We start from the raw sequence: 27,596 nt of genomic DNA on the forward strand, positions 1-27,596 counted from the left end.
CTGTGAGTGACCCTGAGCTCAACCCACAGTCTCAGGCAGAGCTGCTGGTGCTGATTCAAACACTCATGAGTGAGAAAAAAAAAAATGAATTCCTTGTTGTAAACCTCTGGGATTTGGGAGTTGTTGGTTACTCAGTATTACTACAGCCATAATAAATGACTGTCCTGACATTTGAGGACTCAAGTGCTCTTTCTCTTCTTTTAAACACTCCCACATATGGGAATAATTAAAGCTGGTAAGGTGGTCTCTGTAATATGTCCCCTTCACATTTTTTTACCATTTTCCTCACCTTTTGCTCTTCCAGTGGTTCTTCAAATTCCAATATCTTTTTTCTTCCGTCGTTTTTGCTGCGATGACCACAACTCCTGGGGATATTTCCCTTCTTCAAACTACTTAGTGTTCACATCTCTTATTTCACAACTCAAACTTTGTCTGGTATTGTTAGTTCTCTAGAAGCATATATCAGACCACATTAGTCCCCTTTTCAAAAATCTCCCAAGAGATACCTCTGCCCTTAGGATGAGGAGCAAGCTTCTTTCTAGAACCTGCACAGCGCCAGCCTCATTTCTTGCTGTCTCCCTACTCATAAGCTCTCCTCTAGCCATGTTGGGCAGTTTTCATTTCCTGGAACACATTGTACTATCTTCACTTTTGGACGTTTGTGCATTCTGTTCCTTACACTTGACTCATTTTTCCCTCTACCTCTGTCCCCTCGACACATACTTGAATCCAGACAGTTACCATAGTATGCCAGGCATTACACTGCAAAGCCTCTTTCTTCCTCTCCATAGCTAGATCGTGCCCCTTGTCTCAGTCAAGATGGGCTGCTCTGTGCTGCAGACACAAATCAGAATCCAGAGCCTTGGTGGCTTTACCAGCAAAACAGCATTTCTCTCGCTTATGTCCAACAAGTCAATTTCAGGGAGGATGGGAAAGCTCCACTTCACTTGCACAATCACCTACAGGTTGAGAGGAGCTCTGCCACGCTGGAGCTGCACCAGCTAGAACCTATGATTCTACTCTTCCTCTAGACCACAGCTCCAACTAGCTCCAAGGCCCCAACTTCAAAGCCAGGAGGCTTGGAAGCTTAGTGGGTCTCATAGAATACTTGGAGATCACTAGTCATCTTCACTACGTGTTTCCCAGAGGTGCTTCTATGAACATCCAGGTCTTATCCTTTATCACACATAGCATCATGTCATCTTCTTATCTTGTCTGTGTCTGTATGAACTTAAAGATCCTGAGGGCAGACACTGTACCTGATTTCATGTCATCTTTTCAGGAGCAAATTCAGGACCTAACACATAAGAACTGGTGGAGAATTATCTGCAGAATAGATGGTGAATCTTTGTGCTTCTCTGCTCTCCAAGAAGATGGCATGCTCCTTGATGACAAGAGCCATCTCTGATCTCCCCCATCCAGTCAACATCTTCCAGAAAACAGACCATCAATATGGATTTGCAGCATGTATTGTGATTGTTTAACATAATTTTCCAACAGTTAATTATGTGTGACCACTATACATAGATATTTCTTTAGCTCATATTTTAATACCTTTTCTGTCATTCTACATTACATATGTGGAAGACCTTTAACCCAGTTTAGTTTATATATAATAAGTACAAAAGGGAAAAAAGAAAGCTTCCTTTTGTCACCTCTTTGGGGACTTCTTCAGCCTTTTCCCAGATGTGGAATCTAGATTGTGTTGTTTTCTTTCCAGATTGGGCCTGGGAGCAATACTTTAAGAGTCAGCAAAGCCTCAAGAATCATCCAGCTCTTTTCTCCTCTTCAAAACTGCCCTTCTTTTCTCTGAACATTAATGTGTCTCTCTGTATCATTTATCTATTGCTGTGCAGCAAACTACCTCAAAACCTAGCACTTTCAGACAGCAAACACTTATCAGTTTACAGAGTTTCTGAGATCAGAAATCAAGGAGTGGCTCACGTCGGTGGTTCTGGCTCAGCCTCTCGTGGGGCTGCAGTGGAGGTGCAGAATCTGATGGGGCTGACGACTCACTTCCAAGCTCACTGGTGCGGCTGTTGTCAGGACAACTCAGCTCCCTGCCACACGGTCCTCTCCATAGAACGCTTATAACACAGCAGCTGGCTTCCCCCAGAGTAAGTGATTCAAGAGAGCAAGCCACTGGCTGCAGTGGCCCATGCATGTAATCCCAGCACTTTGGGAGGTGGAGGTGGATGGATCACCTGAGGTCAGGAGTGTGAGACCAGCCTGGCCAACAGAGTGAAATCCCGTCTCTACGAAAAATACAAAAATTAGTCAGGCATGATATGATGGTAGGCGCCAGTGATCCCAGCTACTCTGGAGGCTGAGGCAAGAGAATTGCTTGAACCTGGGGAGCAGAGGTTGCAGAGAGCTTAGATAAAAAAGAGAGAGCAAGCTACCAAATGAGAGCCACACACCCTTTTATAATCTGGTCTCTGAAGTCATCCATTGTATCCTATTCTGTAGAAGTAAATCATTAAGTCCAGTCCTGGAAGGGCAATTAGGCTCTATCCCTTGAAGGAAGAAGTATGAATTTTTGCATGGACAGTCATGCACTGCATAATGACGTTTTGTCAGTGATGGACCACATGTATAACAGTGGTGCCATTAGATAATAATGGAACTGAACAATTCCTGCTGCCTAATGACATTGAAGCCACCATAACATCATAGTGTAAGACATTCCTTAGGTGTTTGTGGTGATGCTGGTGGAAATAAACCTACTGTGCTGACAGTTGTACAAATGTCTAGGCCATACAATTATATATAGTGTGTAATACTTGAAAACAATAACAAATGACTATGCTACTAGTTTGTGTGTTTACTATATTTTTATCATTATTTTAGAGTGTACTCCTTCTATTTATTTTTAAGGAAAAGTTAACTTTGAAACAGCATCAAGCAGGTCTTTAAGAGGTTTTCCAGAAGAAGGCATTGTTATCTTAGGAGATGACAGCTCCATGCATGCTATTGCCCCAAAGACCTTCCCGTGAGATAAGATGTGGAGGTGAAAGACAGTAGTACTGATGATCCTGACCCTGTGTAGGCCTAGGTTAATGTGTGTGTTTATGTGTTAGCTTTTAGCAAAAATGTTTACGATGTAAAAAATAAATAAAACTTTTTAAAAGGAGAAAAAACGCTTACAGATTAAGGATATAAAAAAGAGAATATTTTTGTACGGCTGTACAATCTGTCTTTTAGGTTAAGTGTTATAAGAAAAAAAGTCAGAAGTGAAAAAATTTTTAAATTTATAAAATGAAAAAGTTACAATAAGTTAAGGTTAATTTGTTATTGAAGAAAGAAAATTTTTTTTTATAAATTAATGTGAATTTTAAGCGTAAATTTTAAATTGAAATTTATTTTTACCCTAATAGAGTCAAGTAAAGTCTTTGTTGCATCTGATTTGGCATAAGTGTACAGAGTTTACTAAGTCTACAACAGTGCACAGTAATGTCCCAGGTCTTCACAGTCACTCACCATTTACTCAATGACTCACCCAGAGCAACTTCCAGTCCTGCAAGCTCCATTTATGGTCAATGCCCTAGACAGATGTACCATTTTTTTTTTTTTAACTTTTATATGGTATCTTTACTGTATCTTTTCTATGTTTAGCTACATAGATCCTTACCATTATGTTCCAGTTTGTCTACAGTATTCAGTACAGAAACATGATGTACAGGTTTGTAGACTAGGAGCAATAGGCTATCCCATAGTGCCTCGATGTATAATGGGCTATGTCCTCTAGGTCTGTAAGTACACTCTGAGATGTTCACACAACAACAAAATCACCTGACCATACGTTTTTCCTAATGTAGCCCCATTGTTAAGCACGGCATGACTGTATTTTTAAACCACTACACTGTCCCTTGGGCAAGCTTTGGAGGCAAATGCCATTTTCATGGCCCCATCTCCCATGGTTACTGAGGCAAACATATCCCTGTGTCTCCTCCCTTCACCTCCCTGCCTTCAGGGTGTTTATTTCTAATCACTGAAATGAAATGAATAACAAAGATTGAACATCGATAAGATGCAAAACGAATGGGCACATTTTATAAGTCTCTAAGCATTCTGGAAGCCATTGCGCAGTCTGTGGTCCAGACCTTCTCTCTTAGGTGGATGTTTCATCAACCTTGGGCTTCGGTTTTTATTTCTGAGAGTGAGCCCAGGAGAAGCTTGGTGCCTCCTTGAGACTCACCCTTTCCTGGATTATGATGTTGCTTCCTGCAGGAAGACACTCTCTTGTTGCCATGGTCCTAGATGTGGACAGTGCTCATGCAGGGGGGCTGGAGGTCCTGGAATTGCCCCTTTGCCTCAGCTGAGTCTCTGTCATCCGAGGGACCTGAGGTCCAAGTAGCATCGCCTTGGTTTCTACAAAGAAGCATATTTTTCTAATGACTCCTCAGTCTTTGCTATTCTATGTAGAGGTTTTCCCAGGCCAAAAAGGAAAAATATGGGATGAAAGAGTGTGGGTCTGAGCAGAGAGAACAAAATGCCACCCCTGATATTTGTCTTGATGCTTAGGGATCTTTCCATATACGTATATTTCCTTCTTCTGCATGCTCTAGCATCATCCTCATGAAGCCCTAGCACCACAGTGAGAAGGAAAACTTTTCTTGTATGCTTCCCACAAAGAGCAACATGGCATACTGGAGACAGTATGAGCTTTGAAATCAGACAGACACTGGTCCAAAACCGGCTCTACTGCTTTGTTTCTGAGGTTGGAGAAGTTATTTAACCTCCCTGAGCTCCCAGTTTCTTGATCATTACATAAGGATAAAGTGAGGATTGAATGAAACAACATACAGAGGCAAATATTAGGTTGGTGCAACATAATTGCGGTTTTTGCCATTACTTTTAAACCAACCTAATAAAACATGTCAGGCATACAATAAGCATCAATCAATGTTCATTCAGCAAATGAATGAATGTGCTTCAGAGCTACCTGGAATCTCTACAGAAGATACTGATGGGATATTGTGATCCTGAATGTCTCTCTCTTGCTTGTAGAAACTGACAAAGCTGGTTTGTATACTTCTAAGGCAGCATGTTGCTTGGTATTACATGATTTGCTGAGTTCCTTGAATGCATTCTCTTGGAAGATTTTCATTTGTGGCAAACAGAAATGCAATTCATTTTGTATTTGAAAACTCTGACAACAAAATGTGAGGAAAACCAAAAGAGTGTTTTTTTTTTCTTTAAATTATCTCGTATTTTAAATAAGCTTCTAAGAAATCAGATCTTGCTTTCTACGAAGAAGCATATTTTTCTAATGACTCCTCAGTCTTTGCTATTCTGTGTCTAGGTTTTCTCAGGCAAGGAAGGCGGAGTGTGGAATGAAAGAGGGTGGGGCTGAGCAGAGAGAGCAAAATACCACCCCTGATATTTATCTTGATGCTTAGGGAACTTTGCATATGCATATATTTCCTTCTTCTGCACTCTCTGTGCAGATAACTGCCCCAGCCTGATGGATGGCACAATGCAATCTGCTTCTCTTGCTTTCTCTCCCCCTAGAGATATGTGGTTTCACCTTAATATATTCAAGGAAGTCTTTGCTGCATCTGGATTGGCATTTGTAATTACACACTGTGAAAATATAATGTAAGGGGAGAGTATAACTTTTCTTCCCAGATTATGCAGAAGAGTTTAATGTGTTCATGTGCTCAGATACCCACACACAAGGAACAACAGATCAAGCTCTGCTTGACTTCTTCTGTATAATAATCACATTCTATGGACTTAAAAAAATGTGCAATGTTTTGTTGTGTACTGCACAGAACCTCTGCAATGCTCCCAACTATTTTTCCTTGGTTATTTTCCAAGTTATTATATGTTCTTAACAGCATTAATTGCACCAAGGTCTAATAGATTGTAATTCATATGTTTAGACCTTCCTTCCTCAGGCTGAAGGAAGTAAATAGCAGACACCCTAAAGTACAGAGGCTTAGATGATGACCAGTGGAACTTAAAAAAAAAATCAATAGCTCTTTATACATTACACAATCCAATAACCAGATGACTGTATGTGCAGACAATTGTATCTTCCTAAATATACGTTCTGTCATCATAGTCTTTAAGTTTTTTGAACAAAAACAAGAACAGCTCATCTACAATAACTAGAATTACTCCAGTAATGAACAAGCAGACCACAAATATAAAGTGTCAAAAGACTTTTTCTGTCTTTCAGGGATTTTTTGTCTAATAATATGTACCTCCTGACATCTCTACTGATCAAAACAAAATGAAACGGATTAAAACCTTAGTACAAGAAGCTTAAATGAGATAAAAATAGGACTTTCAAAACTGAAGGTTGTTACTGTATAAACATTTATTATTTTTGCAATCCTTGCTCCCTTATTTATATGAAAACTATTCCTTACCTTTTCTTGGGGAAACCATTCCTTGCCCACCCTTAACTCATGTGATTTAAGGTTCACCAGTTGCCTCCATACCAGGGTGGGTCCAGATTGGTTTCAGCCAATTATAATAACCCATTCCCCTGACCACAGTGATTGGCTTGGGACGGGCACATGGTCTAACTCTGGCCAGTGAGCATCATGACCAAGAATTATCCTTGACTAATGTGATGTGCAGTGCTTTAATCTCACGGGTTGGGAAGCTGAGAGGAGGTAAGGTCTGGAGCTGCAGCAGCTACTTTGAGACCAGGAGGAGAGAGCCTGGGTGAGAAAGAAATCACATGGTGAGAGCAGAGCTGATCTCAAGGATAAAGAGAACAGATTCTTGAGAAATCATTTGAGCCACTGTCTGAAGTTGAGTTTAGATACACTGTTAGCCTTGGAGCTTCCTGGTTCAGAAGTCAAGGAATTTCTGTTTCACTCAAGGAAGATTCAATTTTCTGCCACTGGCAATTTGGAAGACTTCTCTTTTTAAAAAATTTTTAATTTTTAATTATTATGGTTACATAATATGTGCGCATATTTATGGGCTACATATGATTGTGCCAGGCACCAACATGACTAGTGCTGGCCCTTTGCATTGGGGAGTGGGGACTCATATTTTGATGGGAAGACTTTTATCTTTGATGAAAGATAGTCATCAAAGTGACGGCTTGTTTGGTTTGGACTAACTGGCATTCCAAGGTCCCTCTCCATGCAATAATTTCAACCTGATTTTCTTCTACTGATTATTTAATTGCAGTTTTAGATTTCAGTAATTCTCTCAACATGTTTTCTAGTTTATCTTTTCTCTTTTTTTGTAAAAGTAAATTCTGGCCACTGATTACCAGTATTAACCACAACATATTTTCATTCTTAAAATCTTATCCAAGCCTCAAGTGAATGGGGAGATTTCATTTCAACAGCTTCTACCATATTGTCTTTTTATCTTCTTCTTTCCATATCCAAGTTTCGCTGCCAAATTTAATAATCAGCTTTGTGACTATATTGTAAATCTTCTTTAATATTCTTTACTGTAATAAATTTCAATCTCTTAGCTTCAGGATTTGTTCCCCTCCTGGGCTAATGAGATTTTCCAGGTATTTAAAATGATTCACCTGCTTGACTAGTTTATTATCCACCACTCTATATTTTCCCTCCCAAAGATCCATAGCTCTTTATAGATATTGCCACATTTATATTCAGGCTGTTTTTAAAATTGTCATGGTTTAAATTTCTCTGCTAGTTGTTTCCAGGATTCACACAATGTTGTAGCACTGGCAGATAAATCTTTGAACAATTCAAGGCCAGTTTTTAAATCTTTCATTTAATAATTCTTTCCCCCATCCTCAAAATGCACATGTGCGTGCGCTCTCTCTCTCTCTCCCCCGACACACACATTTATTATTCCTGCTTCACAATTAAAAAATAGGTTTCTTAGACAACTGCTCACTCCTCTCCTCCCTGTGCCTGGAAGCCCTAATGTTTCTCTCATTACTTATCATAGAACTTCCAGTCTGTGAATGGGCCAGATGGGATCTAGAAATGCCATTTTTTCCCATCTCTCTGCCTCCATGCAAATCATGACTTAAATAAATCCAAAAAGAAGCCAAATCCTATGTTCTTTAAAGGGCCTCAGAAAAAGAAATACAAAATCTTCCTTGGGGAACTATTTCAGTTGTTTTATGACACTTTCATTTTCTGTTGGCTCTTCTATCTCCCTCCACTAATGAGAACACTTTCCTCTCCTGACTTCTATGTCTTGTACCTCTCTGTCCATTTCTCAGCTCTACCACTGGTTCCATGTCTTTGGTCTAGTCCTGAAATGTAGGAGCGTCCTTCAAGAGCACACTATATCTCAGTATGGAGTACCACATCCAAATTTCCTTCTTTCAATTGAATATACCCAACAAGGTATTTTATTGGTACCTCAACTCAATATGTTCAAAGAAGAACCCATCAATTTTCTACTCTCTTTGCCCCTCAAAAGCAAGTTTGTTTCTCCTCCTGTGTTTTTTGCTTTAGTTGCTGACACCCGGGGGTATCTTTGACACCTCTATTTCCTCACACCACCTCCTGTGATGTATAATATGTGCCAGGTAGTGTCGTTTCCTCAAGTATTCTACCTTTATCTTAACTTCGCCTAGGACAGGTGCTCCAACGGCTGCTTAACTGGTTCCATCGCCTCTAACTATTTGCTTCTGAAATGCATTCTCCACATTGTTGCCACAATGATCTGCCTAAAACAGAGATTATATAATGTTAGTTTTCTGTTCAAAAGCCCAAATAACTCCCCATTGCCACATACTGAAATCAAACTTCTTGGCATGGCATTCAAGGTCATTTATATTTTGGCTTCAAGTTTATGCAGTACATAGTTTGCACTACAGGATTCTGATCTTCACTGCTACATAGTTTGGTGCAGACTTTTGGAACCCAGAGTTGACATTATGTAGATCTGGATTCTGATTTTAGCTCAGCTACTTACTGTCTAACTTGGGCAAATCTCATAGTTTCTCTAAGCCTCAGTTTCATAAATGAAGATAATAACTGCCTTCTAGAGTTAGTGTAAGGATTAAACTAGATGATGTCTATAAAGAAATAGCACAATAGCTGAGACTTATGCAGCACTCAGCAGGTGATTGATGCTGTACCATGATTGCTGTTGTTACACTTGTGCAGCAGTATAATAATAATAATAGTTGTTATCAGCTTGGCCTCCGAAGTCAGTGGGCCAACTCTACCTCTTCCTGGCTATGTGGCTACTGGAAAGTCACTTAACCTCTCTTTGCCTCCTCTGTGAAATGGAGAAAATAATCATAGCTACCGCATATGGTTTATTTGGAAGAACTAAACTGACCAGTACAGAGCAGCATTTAAGACACGGTAAAGCACTGCAAAAATGGTAGTCTTGATCTTGTCATTTTCAAAACAGTCATGCAGTCAGATGTCTATGCTTTTGTCCATGCTCTTTTGTGACATGGGAGCCCACTCATTTCTACCTGTCTTAGCATGGGTTCTACTATGAATCTACCTGGCATCTGGTAGAGTCTATTCACATCCTGTCAGAATAAAATTTTAAATCCATAACTAAAAATTCATAATTTTACGAAGAAAACCAATTATATTTAAAAATGGTTAACAAACTAAAAAAAGACTAAAATAACTAAACTTGTGATATGGCAATAGATGTGTTTTTAATAGACACATTAAATAGCAAGATCCAATAATTAATCTAAAAATTACTGTTGTTTCCAAGGAGTGATTAACATAAATAATATTTTAATTATCTGCAATAGTAGTAGCATTACATGAGAATATCCGGGATTTGTACTGGTGACAAAAATCACTGGTTCTGCTAATACTAGTGTGCATGTAGTCTACCTTCGTACCTGAAGGAAACACTAAATGTCAGCTAGAGATTGGTGAAAATAGAGATGTAATTTGTTTCCCATGCAAATTCACAGACTTCACCTGAAGGTCCATGGACTTCCAGTTAAGAAGTCATTATCCAGATCCTACTCATATTCTAAAGCTTAGCTCGAATATACCTTCTCAAAGAAGTCCTCCCAAATCCCACTCAGTTAGAATTAATCTACCTCTTTTAACCCCTCATGGCATTATGGCTTTTTGTGTTTTTTTTAAAGACTCGTGTATTACTTATGGTTTGCTTATATGCTACCATGTTATTATGAGCCATGAAGAGTGTCAGGCCATGTTTGGTCCTCACGCTGACACGTACTGCCTATAGCCCAGGCAGCGATGGTTGGGTAGGAATGAGAGAATGCAGGCAGCGGCCCCATTACTTATCTCTTTTTCCCTGACTGTCCATTGCAACATAAAGTACAGCATTTCTGAGAATGTAGCTCATTTCATTTTAGTGTTATTTACTATGCTAGCTCTGCCAATGGGGCTGACAAATTGCCCCTCCAAAAGGCAGGTTCTAATCTCATATGCAGCCACTATTCAGTGGCAATTTATGTGACAAGCTTTCTGAGTTTAGGCAAATATCCTGATATTTTAGCTTAGTTATTCTGACAACAACAATTTCTGCCTTATGGAGGGCATATGTCGTAGAGATCAGCTTCCCATGTTTCCTGCCTGTTGCAGGAAGCATACATTTTTATGGTAAAATTGAAATGCAAATTATTTGGCTTGATCTTCTTCTGCACTTGGCAGCCATCTTTACAGAGTTTGGACAAAAAGGAAAGAGAGGAAATAGAAGGAGGGACAGAGGGGAGGAATAAAGTAAGGAAAGTATGGAGGGAAGAAGGTGTATTAGTCCGTTTTCACATGGCTATAAAGATACTACTGAGACTGAGCAGTTTATAAACAAAAGAGGTTTAATAGACTCACAGTTCCACATGTCTGGGGAGGCCTCAGGAAACTTAAAATAATGGTGGAAGGCAAAGTGGAAGCAGGCACCTTTTTCAAAAGGCGGCAGGAGAAAGAGAGGACACAGGGGAAATGCCAGACACTTATCAAACTACCAGATCTCGTGAGAACTCCCTCATTATCACAAGAACAGCATGGGGGAAACCGCCGCCATGATCCAATCACCTCCCACCAGGTCCCTCACTCTACACATAGAGATTACAATTCGAGATGAGATTTGGTGGGGACACAGAGCCAAACCATATCAGAAGGGAAGGAAGGTAGGCTTTATTTTCTGCTTTTTTTAATACCTGGAACTGAGCAACAGTCAACTTTCTTGACTCTTGTATTTTAAGAAAACAAATATTTAATTTGAAAAGATAGCAAGAATTAATGTCTCATATTTATAACTTGCTTTGGCATTTGTTCTAGCACTAATTTAGAGCAAGGTTTCTTAACCTTGACACTATGAACATTTTGGGCTGGTTAATTTTTTGTGTGGCAATCTGTCCTGTGCATTGCAAAGCTGTTTAGCAGCATATTTGGGTTATACACAGTAGAGGCTGGTAATGTGCCTCCCCAAGTAGTGACAACCTAAAATGCCTCCAAACATTGTCAAATATTCCCTGGGGAGAAAATAACCTTCTCTCCCCACTATAGAGAGCCACTGATTTAGAGAATAATGAACATTTATGCCATTGTCTGAATGTTTGGGTCCCCCCAGCATTCATATGTTGAAATTCTAACTCTCAAAGTGATGGTATTAGGATGTGGGGTCTTTTGGAAGGTAATTAGGTCATGAGAGTGGAGTTCTTATGAATAAGATTAGTGTTCCTATAAAAGATTCCCCAGAGAGCTACCCTGCCGCCTTCTACCTTGTGTAGACAGAATGAGAAACCTCTATGAGTGGGCCTTTATCAGACACCAAATCTCCAGGTGCATTGATCTTGGACTTTCCAGACTCCAAAACTGTGGTGTATTTACCATCCAGTGAATGATATTTTATTATAGGAGCATGAATAGAGTAAGACAACCTATCATGTGTCCAACTCTGTGTTTGTTGTTCCATATACATTATCTAACTTAATCTTCACACAGTCCCATAAAGTAAGTGCCATTATCTCCATCATAAAGTTGATGGAGGTGAAGGATAGTGCATAAAAAAGGAAATGCTATAGACTCAATGCTTGTATTTCACCAAAATTCAGATGTTAAAACTTAATCCCCAGTGTCATGGTATTTGGAAGTGGGGCCTTTCAGAAGTGATTAAGTCATGAGGATAGAGCCCATGCAATGAGATTAGTGAACTCCCTTGCCCCTTTTGCCTCCGTATGAAGACATAAGAAGTGCCTTTATAAGCCGGGAAGCTGACCCTCACCAGACATGAAACATGCCAGAGCCTTGGTCCTGGACTTGCTAGCTTCCAGAACTGTGAGAAATGAACTTCTATTGTTTATAAGCTACTCAGTCTATATAGCAGCCTTAAAGGACCAAGACAGGAAACTAATACAAAGAGATGGGGAACTAATGCAAAGAGATAGTCATTAAATGATGTGATCCAAGGTATCAGAGTAAGGACAGCACCATGCCCTATCAATCACAGCACTCTCTCCTGAAGGGCCAAAACAACTCTTCAGGTGGGCATTACCAATAGATTGAAATTGGCAAGGGATATAAAAATAATTTACCAACCTTGGTTAGCTTACATCTTTTCCAAAAGTCAGTTGTTTATAAGACTATATGCTTCCATAGGGCAGGAGCCGCTTTCGTAGGGCAGCGCCATATCTCTATATTACTAACGCATAGGGAGGGCCTTGAGCATGGATCTTCAATAAATGTTTGTGGAAGGAACATGTGGTGCTTGAAATCTCACCACTGGTGGGTCATGCCTTACAATACAGCATTATTGTCTTTTTATATTCTCCTTTAAGTCGTATGTTATTTAAAAATGAAGTTCCCAGGGGCGGTGACTTAATAGTAACAAAACTGTGGGACATTAGAAGTAAAACCATGGAGATCAACATTTTCATTTGGTAGATGTGGAAACTGAAGCACAAAGGGGATAAGAAACTTTTCCAAAATAAACTATGAACCAAGTCTGGACAGAAAAAAAATCTCTGGAGGCCAGGTTCCAAGTTCCAGGGCTCTTTGTAATGTGTCACTCATCACTTAATACGTTCCAATGTACACATCACAGGCTGCTTCCTGGAGGAAAGGAAGGTCCTTGGTTAACTTGAAAGACATAGAAGGATGTGAAGGACTGAAGAGTGGGAAGAAACCAAAGCATTAGGGCAGAGGGAAAAGAACACAGGGAAGCATGTAATCCCAGCACTTTGGGAGGCTGAGGTGAGTGGATCATTTGATGTCGGGAGTTTGAGACCAGTCTGGCTGTCATGGTGAAACCCTGTCTCCACAAAAAATAAAAAAATTAGCCAGGCATGGTGGCAGCCACATGTAATCCCAGCTAGCTATTCGGGAGGGTGAGGCAGGAGAATCGCTTGAACCTGGGAGGCGGAGGTTACAGTGAGCCGAGATTGTAACATTCACTCTAGCCTGGGCAACAGAGTGAGAGGTCTTAAAACAAAAACAAAAAACAAAACAACAGCAACAAAAGGAACACAGGAAAGAGTATGGAACCCCACAGAAATGTTTTAACTGCAGCTTCAAAGGCTTGGGTTATATTTAGTAACAAATATTTTGGACCTTACCTCTTATATGTGCATTTCGTTTCCATTTTCAGTCTTTTAAAGGCAAATAAAAGAAACTTAAGAGTCAAAGATTTTTTTTAAAGTTGCTCAGAGGCATATTAGTGAAACATAGGCAGCACTGGACAAAAACGAGGGGTCTGAAAAAGGGGCATAGGGCTGGTGTTCAGTATGACAGCCAGCTCCAGACCGTTACCCCATAAGGACCTGCATTGAGTCCCCTTACGAGGTCTGTAGCACCACAAATGTTTTTTAAGCACCTACAATGTGCCAAGCTTTGTGCAAGGGGACTACAGCATCACATCAGATATAGTTCCAGTCCTTTAAGAAATCCAATTTAATGGGGGGGGAGATAGATACACAGCAGGAGCTTATTAAATAAAGTATCTGTATAGGGAGGGAATGAATTGAGTATAAATAATACAGTCTCTTAGAAGTATGTAGGAATTGCTAAGGAAGCATAGAGAAAGAACCAAATCATGTCAACAGAGGAAGGTTTTTCTCAGAAGAGGTGGCATTTGATCTGAGATTTTAAGAATGGATGTGGATGTGACATCAGCAAGAATGGTGGAGTAAAGACATCAGAAAGTCTTCTCTATCAGTCAATGAAAACACAACAAAAAGTGTCAGAATCAAATTTTAGAACTCTAGAAATTTATCAAATGATGTAGTCATCTGGGGAGGGTTTGCTTAAAAACAGTGGCTGAATCTCAGTAAGAACAGCGAGCGTTCCAGTGTTTTCTCTTATTCTATTGCCCTCCCCATCACCCTAGCATCGGAGTAGCCTTGTAAACCCATATTCTGTGGGCATGGTGAAAACCAGAGTCCTGGGAGGCACTGGAGAAGGCATAACAGAGTTGGAAATTCTTCAAAACCCCATTCGCAGAGAATTGTCATTAGACTGGTCTGGTGGAGGACTGTCCTTGTTTGACTGACCTGACTCGGAGCTTGCCTAGTACAAACAGCATTTCCTTGAAGGGAGTGTTTATCAAAAACAATCAGCAACAAATTGATTGATTAAGATTGCAGCTACCAGAGGCAGTACATAATAGTTAAGGCAAGCAATAGGCTAACTAGAACACTTCAAAGAAAAATCTGGGGAATTAAATGTTCATAAGGGATTCTAACACACTCTTACATATTCCTTGGAACCTGGACCTTTATGCACTATGCCTTATATATAATTAAAAATATGGTTTCCTGGTGGGACTAGCACATTTAGAAGCTCAATAGCCACACGTGATACTGGATAGCACAGAAATTTCCACCATCTCAGAATGATAGTCCAAGTTCTATTGGACATTGGTGGTTTAGAGAGAGATGACTTGAGAAGAGAAGAAGGGGACGGGAACAGTAAAGGAGTCTTTGAAAGTTTTCTGAATTTTAAAAATCCTCTAAATTCCAAAACCTTCTAAAAGTCATTCAACAATCTTTACTGAGTACCTGTCTAGTTATGTCTACTATGGGTCTGGAAGATGAGGCTGGAAAATTAGGATTGATTAACTGCTTTATTGATTCATTCATTATTTATTGAACAGCAACTCTTCTAGGAACTGTGCTAATTGCACAGTATAAAATGATAAAAAAAACTGGAATGTTATCTCCTCTCAAGCAGCTTACATTCCAATGGAAGAGGGACAGATATTGATGAGGAATGACATGAGTAAATATAAAATTACAACTGTGAGAATCGCTTTGATGGGGATGAATTGGGAACAATGAGTGCATAGAAGGGGTGTGCTTGATCTAGTCCGGAGCATGTTTCCGAAGGAATTGGGCTGATATACATTGGATGTTTGTCCCCTCCAAATCTCATGTTGAAATGTAATCCCCAATGTTGGAGCTGGGGCCTGGTGGGAGGTGTTTGGGTCAGGGAGCTGGATCCTTCATGAATGGTGCAGTGCTGTCCTCACAGTAATTTCCTGGTAATGTCTTCACTCTATGAGTCCATGTGAGATCTGGTTGTTTGAAAGAGCCTGACACCTCCTTCCTCTCTTGCCATGGAACATGCTGACTTCCTTTTGCCTGTCACCATGATTGGAAACTTCCTGAGGCCCTCACTAGAAGCAGATGCTGGCACTATGATTTGTGTATAGCTTGCAGAACTGTGGGCCAAATAAACCTCTTTTCTTTATAAATTACCGAGTCTCAGGTATTTCTTGATAACAATGCAAATGGACTAACACATAGACCCTGAGCTAATATTTAAAAGAGTAGATTAAGTAAAAGGAGAAGAAAAACCTAGCCCAGAGAAACAGCATGCACACAGGCCCTGGGGCAGGAGGAAACATGAAAAGAAGGGGAAGCTGAGTGTGGAACATCCCAGGAAGTGAGGGAGAGCCAGGTTGAAAGTGAGACTAGAATGATAGAGACACTATTCTCTGGACAGGCAGCATCAAAATCAGCTGTGAACTTACTAACAATGCAGAATCTCAGACTCCATCCCAGATTTTTTATTTTTCTATACAGAGTTTCACTCTTGTTGCCCAGGCTGGAGTGCAGTGGCGTGATCTTGGCTCGCTGCAACCTCCACCTCCTGGGTTCAGCCGATTCTCCTGCCTCAGCCTCCCAAGTAGCTGGGATTACAGGCGAGCACCACCTTGCCTGACCAATTTTTGTACTTTTAGTAGAGACAGGGTTTCACCATGTTGGCCAGGCTGGTCTTGAACTCCTGACCTCAGGTAATCCACCTGCCTCAGCCTCCCAAAATGCCACATACAGGCATGAGCCACGGCACCCAGCTTCCATCCCAGATTTATTGTGTTCAAATCTGTATTTAACAAGATCCCAGGTGATTAGTAGATATACAGCGTGAAATGCACAATCCATACCAAGGGTCAGCACACTATTCTTGCAGGTCAAATCTTTCTGCTGCCTGCATTTGTACACAAAGTATTGCTAGATCACAGCCATGCCTGTTCATTTACTAATTGTCTATGGCTGCATGCATACTACAATGATAGAATAGAGTAGTTGCCACAGAGATTGTTTGGCCTGCAAAGCCAAAAATGTTTACTATCTGTCCTGTTACACAAAAGTTTCCCAATCCCAAGTCTATGTTGTGGCATGCCTCATAAGGAACATTAAAGGATTTTACATTTATTCTAAGAGAAAGGGAAGCTAGTGAAGATTTTTCATTTTCAAAAGATCACTGGCTACACAAAGATAAAAGGCACACAGAGAGTACATGCCCCAGAGGAGCTTAGGGTCTGGTGGGAATTTACTTTTATCTTCAAAATTGGATGTTTGCTCCTTTCATGAGATAGATGACTGTATTATTCACTCATTCTTTGTTGCTGTAGTTAACTCCCTCAGTGCCTGGCAGAATTCTAAGTATTTAACCAATGTTAAGTGCTATTTCCTGACTCAGTAAATGGTTTAAACCTGTAACAGTTAACGTCTACCAACCTTAGAAACTTATTTTGCAGACACCTCAAGAATCAAAATACTATGACACCTGACCTACTTTCAACAGTTTCTTTTTACTTGACATCTAAGCCCTGTTTCTGACATAAAATTTAGACCACCATAGTGGAAGCCAAGCCCTTGGCCACCCTGTGAGTTTCAAGAGATAGCAAACGGATGAGTCCTATTCCAGTCTCCAGCTTGCATAGGACTGCAGGAAGGAGTTACTCTGAGCTTTAGGTTCTCTGTCTGTGACATGGGGAAGCTGAAACAGTTTGTCTCTAAGGTTTACAAAGCTTGAGCATTCTTTTATCCTTAGAGTTGTACAAGGTGACAAAATGGGGACATTAAACAGGTTTCTGGCTTACCTGATTCAATTCCCTGCATCTTTATTAAGTCTAAATGGAGCTCTTTATATGGCATACACGAATGATAGTTGATGAGAATGTTGGAGAGAAAAAAAAAAGCAAAAACCCCACAAAAGTCCACAGTCACAAAAGAGGATTTTGTGCATTGTTTGAGATTTTAAGTATTTCGGCTCCCTTTCATTTGTGAAGGTAATTTAACATTACTGGCTCAACTACTAGTTCAACCTTTTCTACCCGTTAGGTGTGACTGTGTAGATCCTGGCTTTACCAGCTGGTTAGCTTACTTTTCATGTCATGAGTTGGCACTACTTAAATAAACTAAATATTCCACGACAAGAAGCTGGATGTCTATGAACTCGCTATGACAAATGGACATACCATCAAATCCACGGTGCTGCTGAAAGATACTGTTTCGAGAAAGTGGTAGGTGATGTTTTCTGGAAGAGGTTACAACTTGGTGCATAGAAAGAGGCAAAATATTTAAGGATAATAAATGGTTTTGAGTGGAGATAGATTTTTAGCAGTATTGTCATCTTCTGGGCAATATGCCTGCTACAGAAGTGTTGATTCAACCGATAAAAAAGCAGTTTGCAAGTTAAGCAGACTATCTAATGGATAGTATTAAACTGAAGGAGAATATTGTGGAGCCATCCCTATTACATTTTGTGGATGTTGTTGCTTTGCATTATCTTCTGTTGATTGTTGTTGATGGCATTCAATTAAAATAATATTTTATCAAGTCATATTATGTTAGGTACTGTGGAAAATAGAGAAACAGTGCTGACTTCAAGGGTATCTGACTTGTACAGTTGCATAGGGGCTTGCATTTGGATTAATGCTCTGCTATTGCCGTCTTAAAATTATTAAATGTTGGACAAGGGGCCCTGCATTTTTATTTTTATAGGGCTTTGCAAAAGAGGCAGCTTTCTCTGCATAGAAAATGGCAGATTCTGTTTCTTGCCTAAGGAGTTCAAAACATTGTGTATTAGAATCATGTTAGGACAGTAACGTAGGAACTTGCTTAATTGTTCTGAGCCTTGGTTTCCTCTCTTTGTATATATAAAGAGACTACCTTGCATGCTGTCTAAGGAGAGAAACCAAAGGCTTAAACTATAAGGATTATTTTTCCAAGTAAGCAGTAGAGACAGGATGTTGAAACTTCCTCTTCTGTCTATGAGTCCAATAAGAAAAACTCTGTCAACAAGGATTTTTGCTGAGTTCAAGATATGACTCAGCCCAGGATTAGTGGCATCGAAACTCCAATTGCCAGGGAATTCAAGAACATCTGGGTGTGTTAAAAATAGTGCTCAATTAAGTAGCTGGAGAGCTGCAGCAAAGCTGTGGCAAGGCCATGGATTAAAGGTTAGTCAGAAATGGGAACCTTTATCAATAGGCAAGCCAGGAATCTGTTCCCCAATATCTTATTTAAACCTCTGGGGCCAGATTTGTTTCAGAATTCAGGATTTTTCTTATTTTTGAAAGGTAACATGATGCATACTCCATTAATTATGTAAAATCCCTGCCGCATGTCTGGGCGCATCTCATAAGCAAGTGTGTTGCTTTTTCTGCAGTGAGATGTATAACTGCTAGTATCAAATAAGAAAATTTTTAAGCATATGAATAGTGAGGTCAGTCAGATGTTGCTGCTGAATATGTTCAGGTCAGGGCATGTTTCACAAAAAAGGAGTTACAAGTTTTTAGTTTTCAGCATTTGGAGTTTGAAGTTATGGATAAGGGATTGTAGACCTGTGTCAAACAAGGGACCGGAGATGGGTCCTTAACGCTCAGAAGAGCAGTGACAGTTTAGGCATTTCTCAAGTGAAGCTGACTCGGTCTAGGGACTTTTTCTGATGGCTTGTTAGGAAGCCCCAACCTCCTTACCATGACAGCCCACAACACATTCTTCCTAGTGAAGCAAAGGGATAGATGGAAGGCTGGGAGCATCCATTCTCAGCAGCTTTTAGCAACTTTGCTGCCCTCTTTTCCCTGCTACTCTAGCTTGGCGGCTTCTTGAACACATGGTCTCTCTGGCCATATTTTCGCTGTGGAAAATGACATTTTCGGAACTGACTGTCCCTAGGATTCATCTGTCACTTTCCCTCCGTGTTCTTCATATGGCAGTTGGCACACGTGGCTCACTCTTCACTTCTCAGATGGGTTTAAAAAACCTTGGCCAAATATATAGCCTCTTCATTAGCACCCTTCTGGTGCTCGCACCAAATAAAGCCAATGAAATGGACCGATATGTATAAACTCACACGCAACAACATGCACACACACACAGACACACACACTTTATATACATGTGCATTTTCCCTGGGAAAATAGAAGTGAACCCTATTCAGGTTTAGTATTGGTTTCTTCATTTACTTGCTGCTTGGTTTGGACCATAAAATTGACTCCAGTAGAAGCTGTTACAGACAAAGCAAAACAGTCTTCTTTTTGTTTTTTGTTTTACTAGGTAAATGGTTCTCAAAGTATGATCCCTGGACCAGCAGCATCAGCATCACCCAGGAAGTTGTTAAAAATGTAAACTTTCAGGCCGCACTCCAGACCTACTAATCAGAAAGTCTGGGAATGGGGCCTGGAGATCTGTGACTGTGATGCTAGTTAAAGTCCGAGAATCCCTGCACCAGACAAATTAGTTTTCCTCTCATATGTCCAGAACTTCAATTTTCCCTAAGAAATGTTGCTAGTTAAAAATCTTCACTTCCCCATGTCCCTTAGAGTTAAGATTGCCATGTGATTCACTTCTTATCAATGAAATATACATAGAAATGTACAACATTTACACAGGGGATGATAATTAAAAGAACTCACAATCTAGATGAAATACAGACTCTATAATATATAGTATAGGCATATAGAAAAATTATGTATAGATCGTATGTCTTTCCATATATCTCTTTTTTCTTCCTGGAAGACAAACACAATGTCTGGAAGAGAGCAGCCACTTTGTGACCATGAAGATGGAGTCCGCACTGCAGAAGGCTAAAGAGAAAGATACTATGAGTGTACGTCCCCAGGACATGTCTGAGCCTCTTTCCAGACTTCTTGTTAAATGAGAAAAATGGGCCTGTGTTCAAATAAGCCACTGTTTTTCATGTGTTGTTACTGTAGATGAACACAATTTTCAAGGAAATATATTGAGTCAACATTTATTAACATTGTGTCCTTGTTGTTAGATGAATACAGCCACTCTTCTTCTCCAACAACCACACACTTTCAAGAGTATATATTTCATTTAACAGATACAGAAATAGAAGTTACAATAGGTAAATAAGTTACCCAAATTCTCACAGTTAGTAAACAGCAAAGCCAGAGATAGTAAATTGAGGTTTTACTGTCTCTAAAACCTTGAGGTAAACTTCTATATTGGGGTAAAGCGGGGACAAACGTAAGCTTGGAGGGGCCTGAAACCTATAATATTTCAAGGACCTTCTTTAAGACAAGAAAGAGAAAATTATTTATTAAATACGGTCCAGGCCCTCCACGGGCCTTGAGAGGCATCTGGGAAAATGAAGAGTACTTATATTTACAGGAAATCTGCTTTGATTTTACCATTTATTGTTAAGGACAATTGTTTTCTATCTCCATGTATCATTCTTACATGAAAACTGAATATTTTAAAATACCAGGAGAAAATATTTAGGTATTTCTTGAGACTCTCAAACCTATTTTCATTTCTAATAGCCACTACTGGCTTAAATGCAAACAACAGATGGTTCCATCACCATCACTGTATAAGCTGGGTAAATTCCTCCCTTTCTATGGATACGGTCAGGTATTAGACCGACTGGTGACAAGTGGCTGTGGGATTGAAATGCAAGCCTGTTAAAGGGATAATATTTTTTGAATGTTGGAGTGAAAAGAACTCTGGATAATGCAGTATGACAGTGAGTGGAAGCACTTTCTCTAATGTCATCCTGCCTAGATTTAACTCTCAGCTCAACAGTTTCCCAGCTGTATAGACTTGGGTCTCAGTATTCTTATCCAGAAAAGGACAGATAATAATAGTACTCATCTCAGAGGGATTTTTGTGAAAATTCATGAAAATAAGCCATGCCAAGTACTTTTTACCAATTACTTGGCACATAGTTAGTACTCAAAAAAGGTTAATAATGCTTTTTACCACCCAGGATCCTTCTGCCCACTACCTGTGTGATATTAGGAAAGTCATTCTTGGGGCCTCAGTTTCTCCATCTGTATAATGATAAGGTAGGCTGAATTGCTCTTCATGTTACTTTAATTAGAAATAGAAAATTCTAAATTCTGCATGCGCCTGAATCTATATGTATTCATGGGGACACAGGCTTTGTCTCTTTTGTTCATACATGTTTACCCAGTCACCAGCGCTTGACACACAACAGCTATTCAATCAATATTTGTTAAATAAATGAATGTTTGCAAATATTTAGCTTCTTAAGAATAGGATTCTGTGGCTTACCCATGCAAAAAGCTGTACAGCTGAAGTAAGCAAGCATGTCTTAGGAGAATCTAGTGATGGCAAAGGTCAACACTTAGTCATGCATAAAACTGGAAGGGTAGTGTGGTTTCACTCCTGCGGTGTTCACTAGCAAGGATGATCTAAAGCCCCTTAACCCAGCAGGAATCCAAGTGGAACGTATTGAGGTCTCTGGGAAAAAAAAAATCAACAGCTATTATGCTTCCTATTCATCTTCTACTTGATAACATCTTCTATTTGTACCTTGTGAAAATGTCAAAGCCACTTTCATGTACTCATGGTCACTACTGGATTTAACTCCAACTTCAGGTTTTTCTTGCAACTTGGCTGTGAAGGTGGTCTTCCTCCTATACCTATCACTGTACAAATGGCCAGGACTAACCCTGTTAATCTAGTTAACAGAGTAGACAGCCTATTCCTCCTTCCTTGCTGTAGATGTGGTAGCTTTTACTTAAGATGACCTTTTCAGAGAGGAGAGGTCCATTCTCTAGTCAAGGGCAGAAAGTAGTAAATGTACCCTAAAAACCTTGAAGTGGGTCCATAAGGCCCTTGCTATTTCTGGGATGTTCCATTCAGTCTGTTTACAAAGCAGTCCTGAGACAGAAAGCAAAGACAAATCCATAGTTTGTCCCCATTTGACACCCACAGTCACCAGACTACAATGACTATTAAAGAGTGTTTAGATTGCCAGTCATATAATGTGTGGAAGGCTTTATATCTCTGAGAAACAGATCGCTGAAACTCATCAATAAAACTCCAGGGTCAATTTTATTTTCCCGCTGGAGGAAATACTGACATTGTCATCACAGGCCCAAGAGAGGCCTGATTGTACCAAGGACAAAGAGCCAGGCACTGTGGGGCAGGTGGCAAAAGTAACAGTATCCACCCATTGAGATCAAGCAGGATGCAAATCTCCCTGTTTCACCTCCAGACAGAAGACCATGAAAGTAATGAGGTGGAAACAGACCCATATGACATCCTCTCTCCGCCTTCCCCTCCAACTGTCCATGTTGGCATCTCCAGCAGAAACAAATTCTCACTTGCCTTCACAGTTATTTAATTATCATTTTAAACAGGAAGATGATTATGCACTCTCTTGCTTAAAACCTTCAACTGGGGTCCCCCTTCCTTAACATAAAATGCAAACTCCTCCCCATGGCTTTCAAGCCCCTACGTACCTGAGCTTTTCCTATGTCTGGGCCTCATTTCAGGCCCTCCTTCCCAACCTTGCCTTGTTCCAGTTGCTTGTCTTCCTTTCCCTTTGTTGCACACCACAGTTTATTCTGCTTCCTGTCCTTCATACCCTCTTTACTCCAACCAGAACTTTCCTTCCAGCTCTGCCCCGAGCCCCTTCTCAGCTCCAATTTCTCCTCCCAAGAGGCACTCCCTGAAATCCCTTGTAAGGGAGAATTTCTCTGCCACAACACCATATATATATAATATATATATATGATATATATATATTATATATATGATATATATATTATATATATGATATATGATATATATTATATATGATTATATATTATATATGATATATATAATATATATCATATATATTATATATGATATATAATATATGATATATATGATATATATAATATATGATATATATAAAAAATATATAAATATATTATATATTATATAATACATATTATATATATAATATATATTTATATATAATATATTTAATATATTTAATATATATTATATATTATATATTATATATATTTATATATTTAATATATTATATATTATATATAAATATATAATATATAATATATATATATATTATATATATTTAAAGCACTTACTATAAGTGAAAATTGTCTCATTTATTTGCTACTCCTTTAGTGTCTGCTCCCATCATTAAGATGTAACTGCATGAGGACAAGGCCTCAAGCAGTGCAACAAAGCCCAGCATACCTTACATGTTTGATTAAATATTTGCTGAAGGAATTCAGGCTCTCCTGTACATAGTGTATCATCTCATCTACACAACAACCCTGTGAAATAGTTTGGGGGGCTGTTACTATTTTTTATTGTGACTACCCCTACTATGAGGTTAAGGAACCAGACAGTGGCTATTAGAGATGAGATTGTAGCCTCTTTGTTCTGATTCAAAGGCATGTTCATTTCTCACCATCTTATACTGCCTTAAATATCAAAAGGCTATGATTACAATTTGAAGGCTAAAGTACTTTGCAAATATAAATTATTATTCCCACATCCTACCTACTTATTAAATACACTACACAAATTCTCTTTAGTTGCCTAAAAGTATTTGCTGGACACCAAGCTTTCCACCCCTAACCATATACAGCAGTTCCATCTAGAATATATATTCATTCATATATAAAATGAAGTCTCCAAGAATGTCCCTCTTCTCCAATATATTTCACTTTGTGTCAGAGATTTCCAACAGAGTATGGAAGCTCTTAAGAGCAGGATTTTTGTCTTCATTGTCACTATCCTCAGGCTTAGGAGTGTGCCATGTGTATAAATGTAATGCAAATATCTTTTGAATAAATAAATAAAGATAAGCTGCTTATAGCAATAAAATGCAGTTCATTATAAGAGAATGGTTATTAAAACACTTAATATGCACCAGACTTTTCGAAGCACTTCTTATGTTCATGTATTTCATCCTTGTAACAATGAGATGAGGGAGAGACTATAATTATCTACATTTTACAGAAGAGGAAACTGAGATATAGACAGGTAAAATACTTGCCTATGGAGGCATGGCCAGTAAGTAGTAGAACTGGGATAAGAATATTGCTATTCTTAGCTTTCTTAGGTAAATCTGCAATTTCCTTTCCAGGACTCAGTCAGTGAATTCACTGAGATTTTTTGGAAGAGAGGAAATTGTAGCATGAGAGTGAGCTTTTCCTCTGCTTTTGAAATATCACCATCCCACATTTCTCTTTGTTTCCCCAACACCTACCCAAGAACCTATAGTGAAAAGTAAAACTAAGATTTTCTCACACAAATGCTGGGGGCTCCACTTCTATGCTGTGAGTTCTCTGGCATCAACTTCTATGAGCAGATGTCTGTTGGTGTCTAAAGGATCAAAAAATAATCTTTCTTTATTTCACTGAGAGCCAGCCAGTGAGAAGCCATGAAAACGAAGATTGAAATAGTATCTTTATTACCAATGGCCTTAGGCATGTGGGAATGGTGGGCTTCTTTACTTTCAATCCCAGAGTATTACAAACTTTGCTCCCCAGTTTAAGATAACACTGCATTAACACTGTCCCCCTCTCTCTCTTAACTGGGGACCTGCCACTGATCAATGTGCCCTTGGAAGAGGAGACCAGAGCACATAATCCTAAGATAAAAAGAAAGGGAGAGGCCAAGCTACACATGCCCTGTTCCTTCTTTCACATTTCTCACTGAGGAAGAGCAAGTAAGAGGGTAAGTGGAGAGAGGCTGGAAGTGTTCCAGTGATGGATGATTCTCCTTCCACAGCAGAGGGAAATCTGTCCTCGACATGGAGTCACAGAAACATAAAACAGGTGAGCTCAATATTTGGATGAGACCCATATTGTCCAAAATTGCCTTAGTTGTTTTGACTAAGACACATTTAAAGCCACGTGATGTTTGCCTCACAATCTTCTCTTCTTTGAGTACGTGTCCACCCAAACACTGGGAATCAATTTTCTTTCAATTGATGTATTTTGATACTTCTCTTCCAATGGTGGAAAATAATGCTTTGGTTATTATGAGGTTGATCTACATGAAACTGATGATACTTGATTTTTCACCCATCACGAACATCAACTTCATGTAGCTCACGCTAATAAATACAGATAGAACATGTTGCCGAATATTTATAAGAAAATGAGGAAAGAGAAAGAGTGTTTGAATATTAATCAATTAGTTAATCCATGGTAATTGGTTATAGATTTAGATAACAAATTAAGTGTGGAGTGCAAAATCCATAAGCAGTATGGATTTTGGTTGTGGAATTAGACTGGAGGGCTCCAGGTTTGGCCTTTGAGTGCTCTGTTTGGTTAAGAATCTTTGGTTGCAATTGACAAAGTCAACCTACTAGCAGGAGGGGGAAGGAAGAAAAGGGAGTGTACCACTAGGAAATAAGCTCTTTGAGGTAGGAATTGGGGTCTGTGTGGAGGGAGAGCATGTTGTATTTATCCATGATTACTTGCTAGTATCTGACTCCAAGCTTAGCTCTAATTTTTTCACAGGTGGAAAAGAAAGAAAGGGAAGAAGGACATAATTTAAGACAGTACTTATCAAAGTCTGCTCAGTAATCCCCTGGGGGTCCCTGAGGCCCTTTCAGAGATTCTGAGAGTTCAAAACTCTTTTCACAATAATACTAATATGTAATATACATTTTCCATTGAAATTTTATTGATGATGCAAAAATAGTGAAGTAAAACTACCAGTGCTTTAGTACGAATCAAGGTAGTGACACCAAATTATATTATTAACAGTTATTGTATTTTTCATGCCATGCACTTACATAGAAAAAAAAAGTCAGCCTGGAGATGGAGCAAGATAGCTGAATAGAAACCCCTACTGATCATCCTCCCTGTGGCAACACCAAATTGAACAGCTGTCCACACAATAAAACACCTTCATAATAACCAAAAGTCAGGTGAACAGTCACAGTACGTGGTTTAACTTCATAACACTGAAAGAGGCACTGAAGAGAGCAGGAATTGAATTGCTGATACCACCATGTGGCACAGAGAAAGAATCTGTGTGGTTGTGGGAGGGAGAGCACAGTGCTTGTGGAACTCTGCCTTGGAACTCAGTGCTGCCCTGTCACAGTGGACAACAATGCCAGGCAGAGTTCAGCTGGCACCCACTGAGGGTGGGTGCATTTATACCAGCCCTAGCCAGAGGGGAATCCCCATCTCAGCAGTTGGAATCTGAGTTCCAGCAAGCCTTGCACTGGAGGCTCTGTGGTCCTAAAGCAACTTGAAAGGCAGTTTGGGCCAGAAGGACGGCAATTCCTGGGCAAGCCATGGTGCTGTGTTGGGCTTGGAGCCAGTGGACTTGGGGGTCACATGACCTAGTGAAACACCAGCTGTGGCAGCCAAGGGAGTGCTGGTGCTGCCCCTCCCCCAATCCCAGGCAGTGCAGCTCTCAACTCCAGGAAAGACTCCTTCTCTCCACTTGAGGAGAGGAGAGGGAAGAGTAAGCAGAATAAAGATAACTTTGTCTTGCAACTTGGATACCAGCTGAGCCACAGCAGGATAGGGTAACAGGCCAAATCCTGGGGCTACCATTCTAGGCCCGAGCTCTTGGATAACACTTACAGATGCACCTGGGCCAGAAAGATACCTGCTTCCTTGAAGGGAAGGACCCAGTTCAGGAAGGATTCACCACCTGCTGACTGAAGAGTACGTGGGCCCTGAATAATAAGCAGTGGTAGCCAGACAGTACTCATTGTGGGCCTTGAATGAGATTCAGAGATGTACTGGCTTCAGGTGAGACCCAGCACATTCCCAGCTGTGGTGGCTATGGTGAGAGACTCCTTCTGCTTGAGAAAAGGAGAGAGAATAGTAAAGGGGACTTCATCTTGACGCTTAGGTACCAGCTTGGCCACAGAGGGGCAGAGCAGCAAGCGGGCTCTTGGCATCCCTGATTTCAGGTCTTGGCTCTTGGATGACATTTCTGAATCTGCCTTTCGCCAGAGGGGAGGCCACTGCCCTTAAGGGAGGGTCCCAGGTCTGGCAGCATTCACCACAAGCTGGCTGAAGAGCCCTTGGGCCTTGAGTGAACACCGGCAGTAGTTAGGCAATATTCACCATGGTCCTGGGGTGGTGGTGGCCACAGGGAGAGATTGCTCTGCTTTTGGAAAGGGAAGGGAAGAGTGGAAGAACTTTGTCTTGTGGTTTGAGTGCCAGCTCAG

General features: G+C 40.0%; 1 long non-coding RNA gene across 1 annotated transcript; it reads right to left on the minus strand.

Annotated features, from left to right (window-relative positions):
* Positions 1-8,556: 8,556 nt before the first annotated feature.
* Positions 8,557-26,441, minus strand: LOC134735449 (uncharacterized). Its single transcript, XR_010118564.1, has 3 exons — positions 26,351-26,441; positions 24,701-24,775; positions 8,557-8,635 (listed from the first exon to the last, which is right to left on the minus strand). It is a non-coding gene; the product is annotated as an uncharacterized lncRNA (long non-coding RNA).
* Between the last annotated feature and the right edge of the window lie 1,155 nt (positions 26,442-27,596).

Source organism: Symphalangus syndactylus, chromosome 21, assembly GCF_028878055.3.
Source record: "Symphalangus syndactylus isolate Jambi chromosome 21, NHGRI_mSymSyn1-v2.1_pri, whole genome shotgun sequence".
Lineage (NCBI taxonomy): Eukaryota > Metazoa > Chordata > Mammalia > Primates > Hylobatidae > Symphalangus > Symphalangus syndactylus.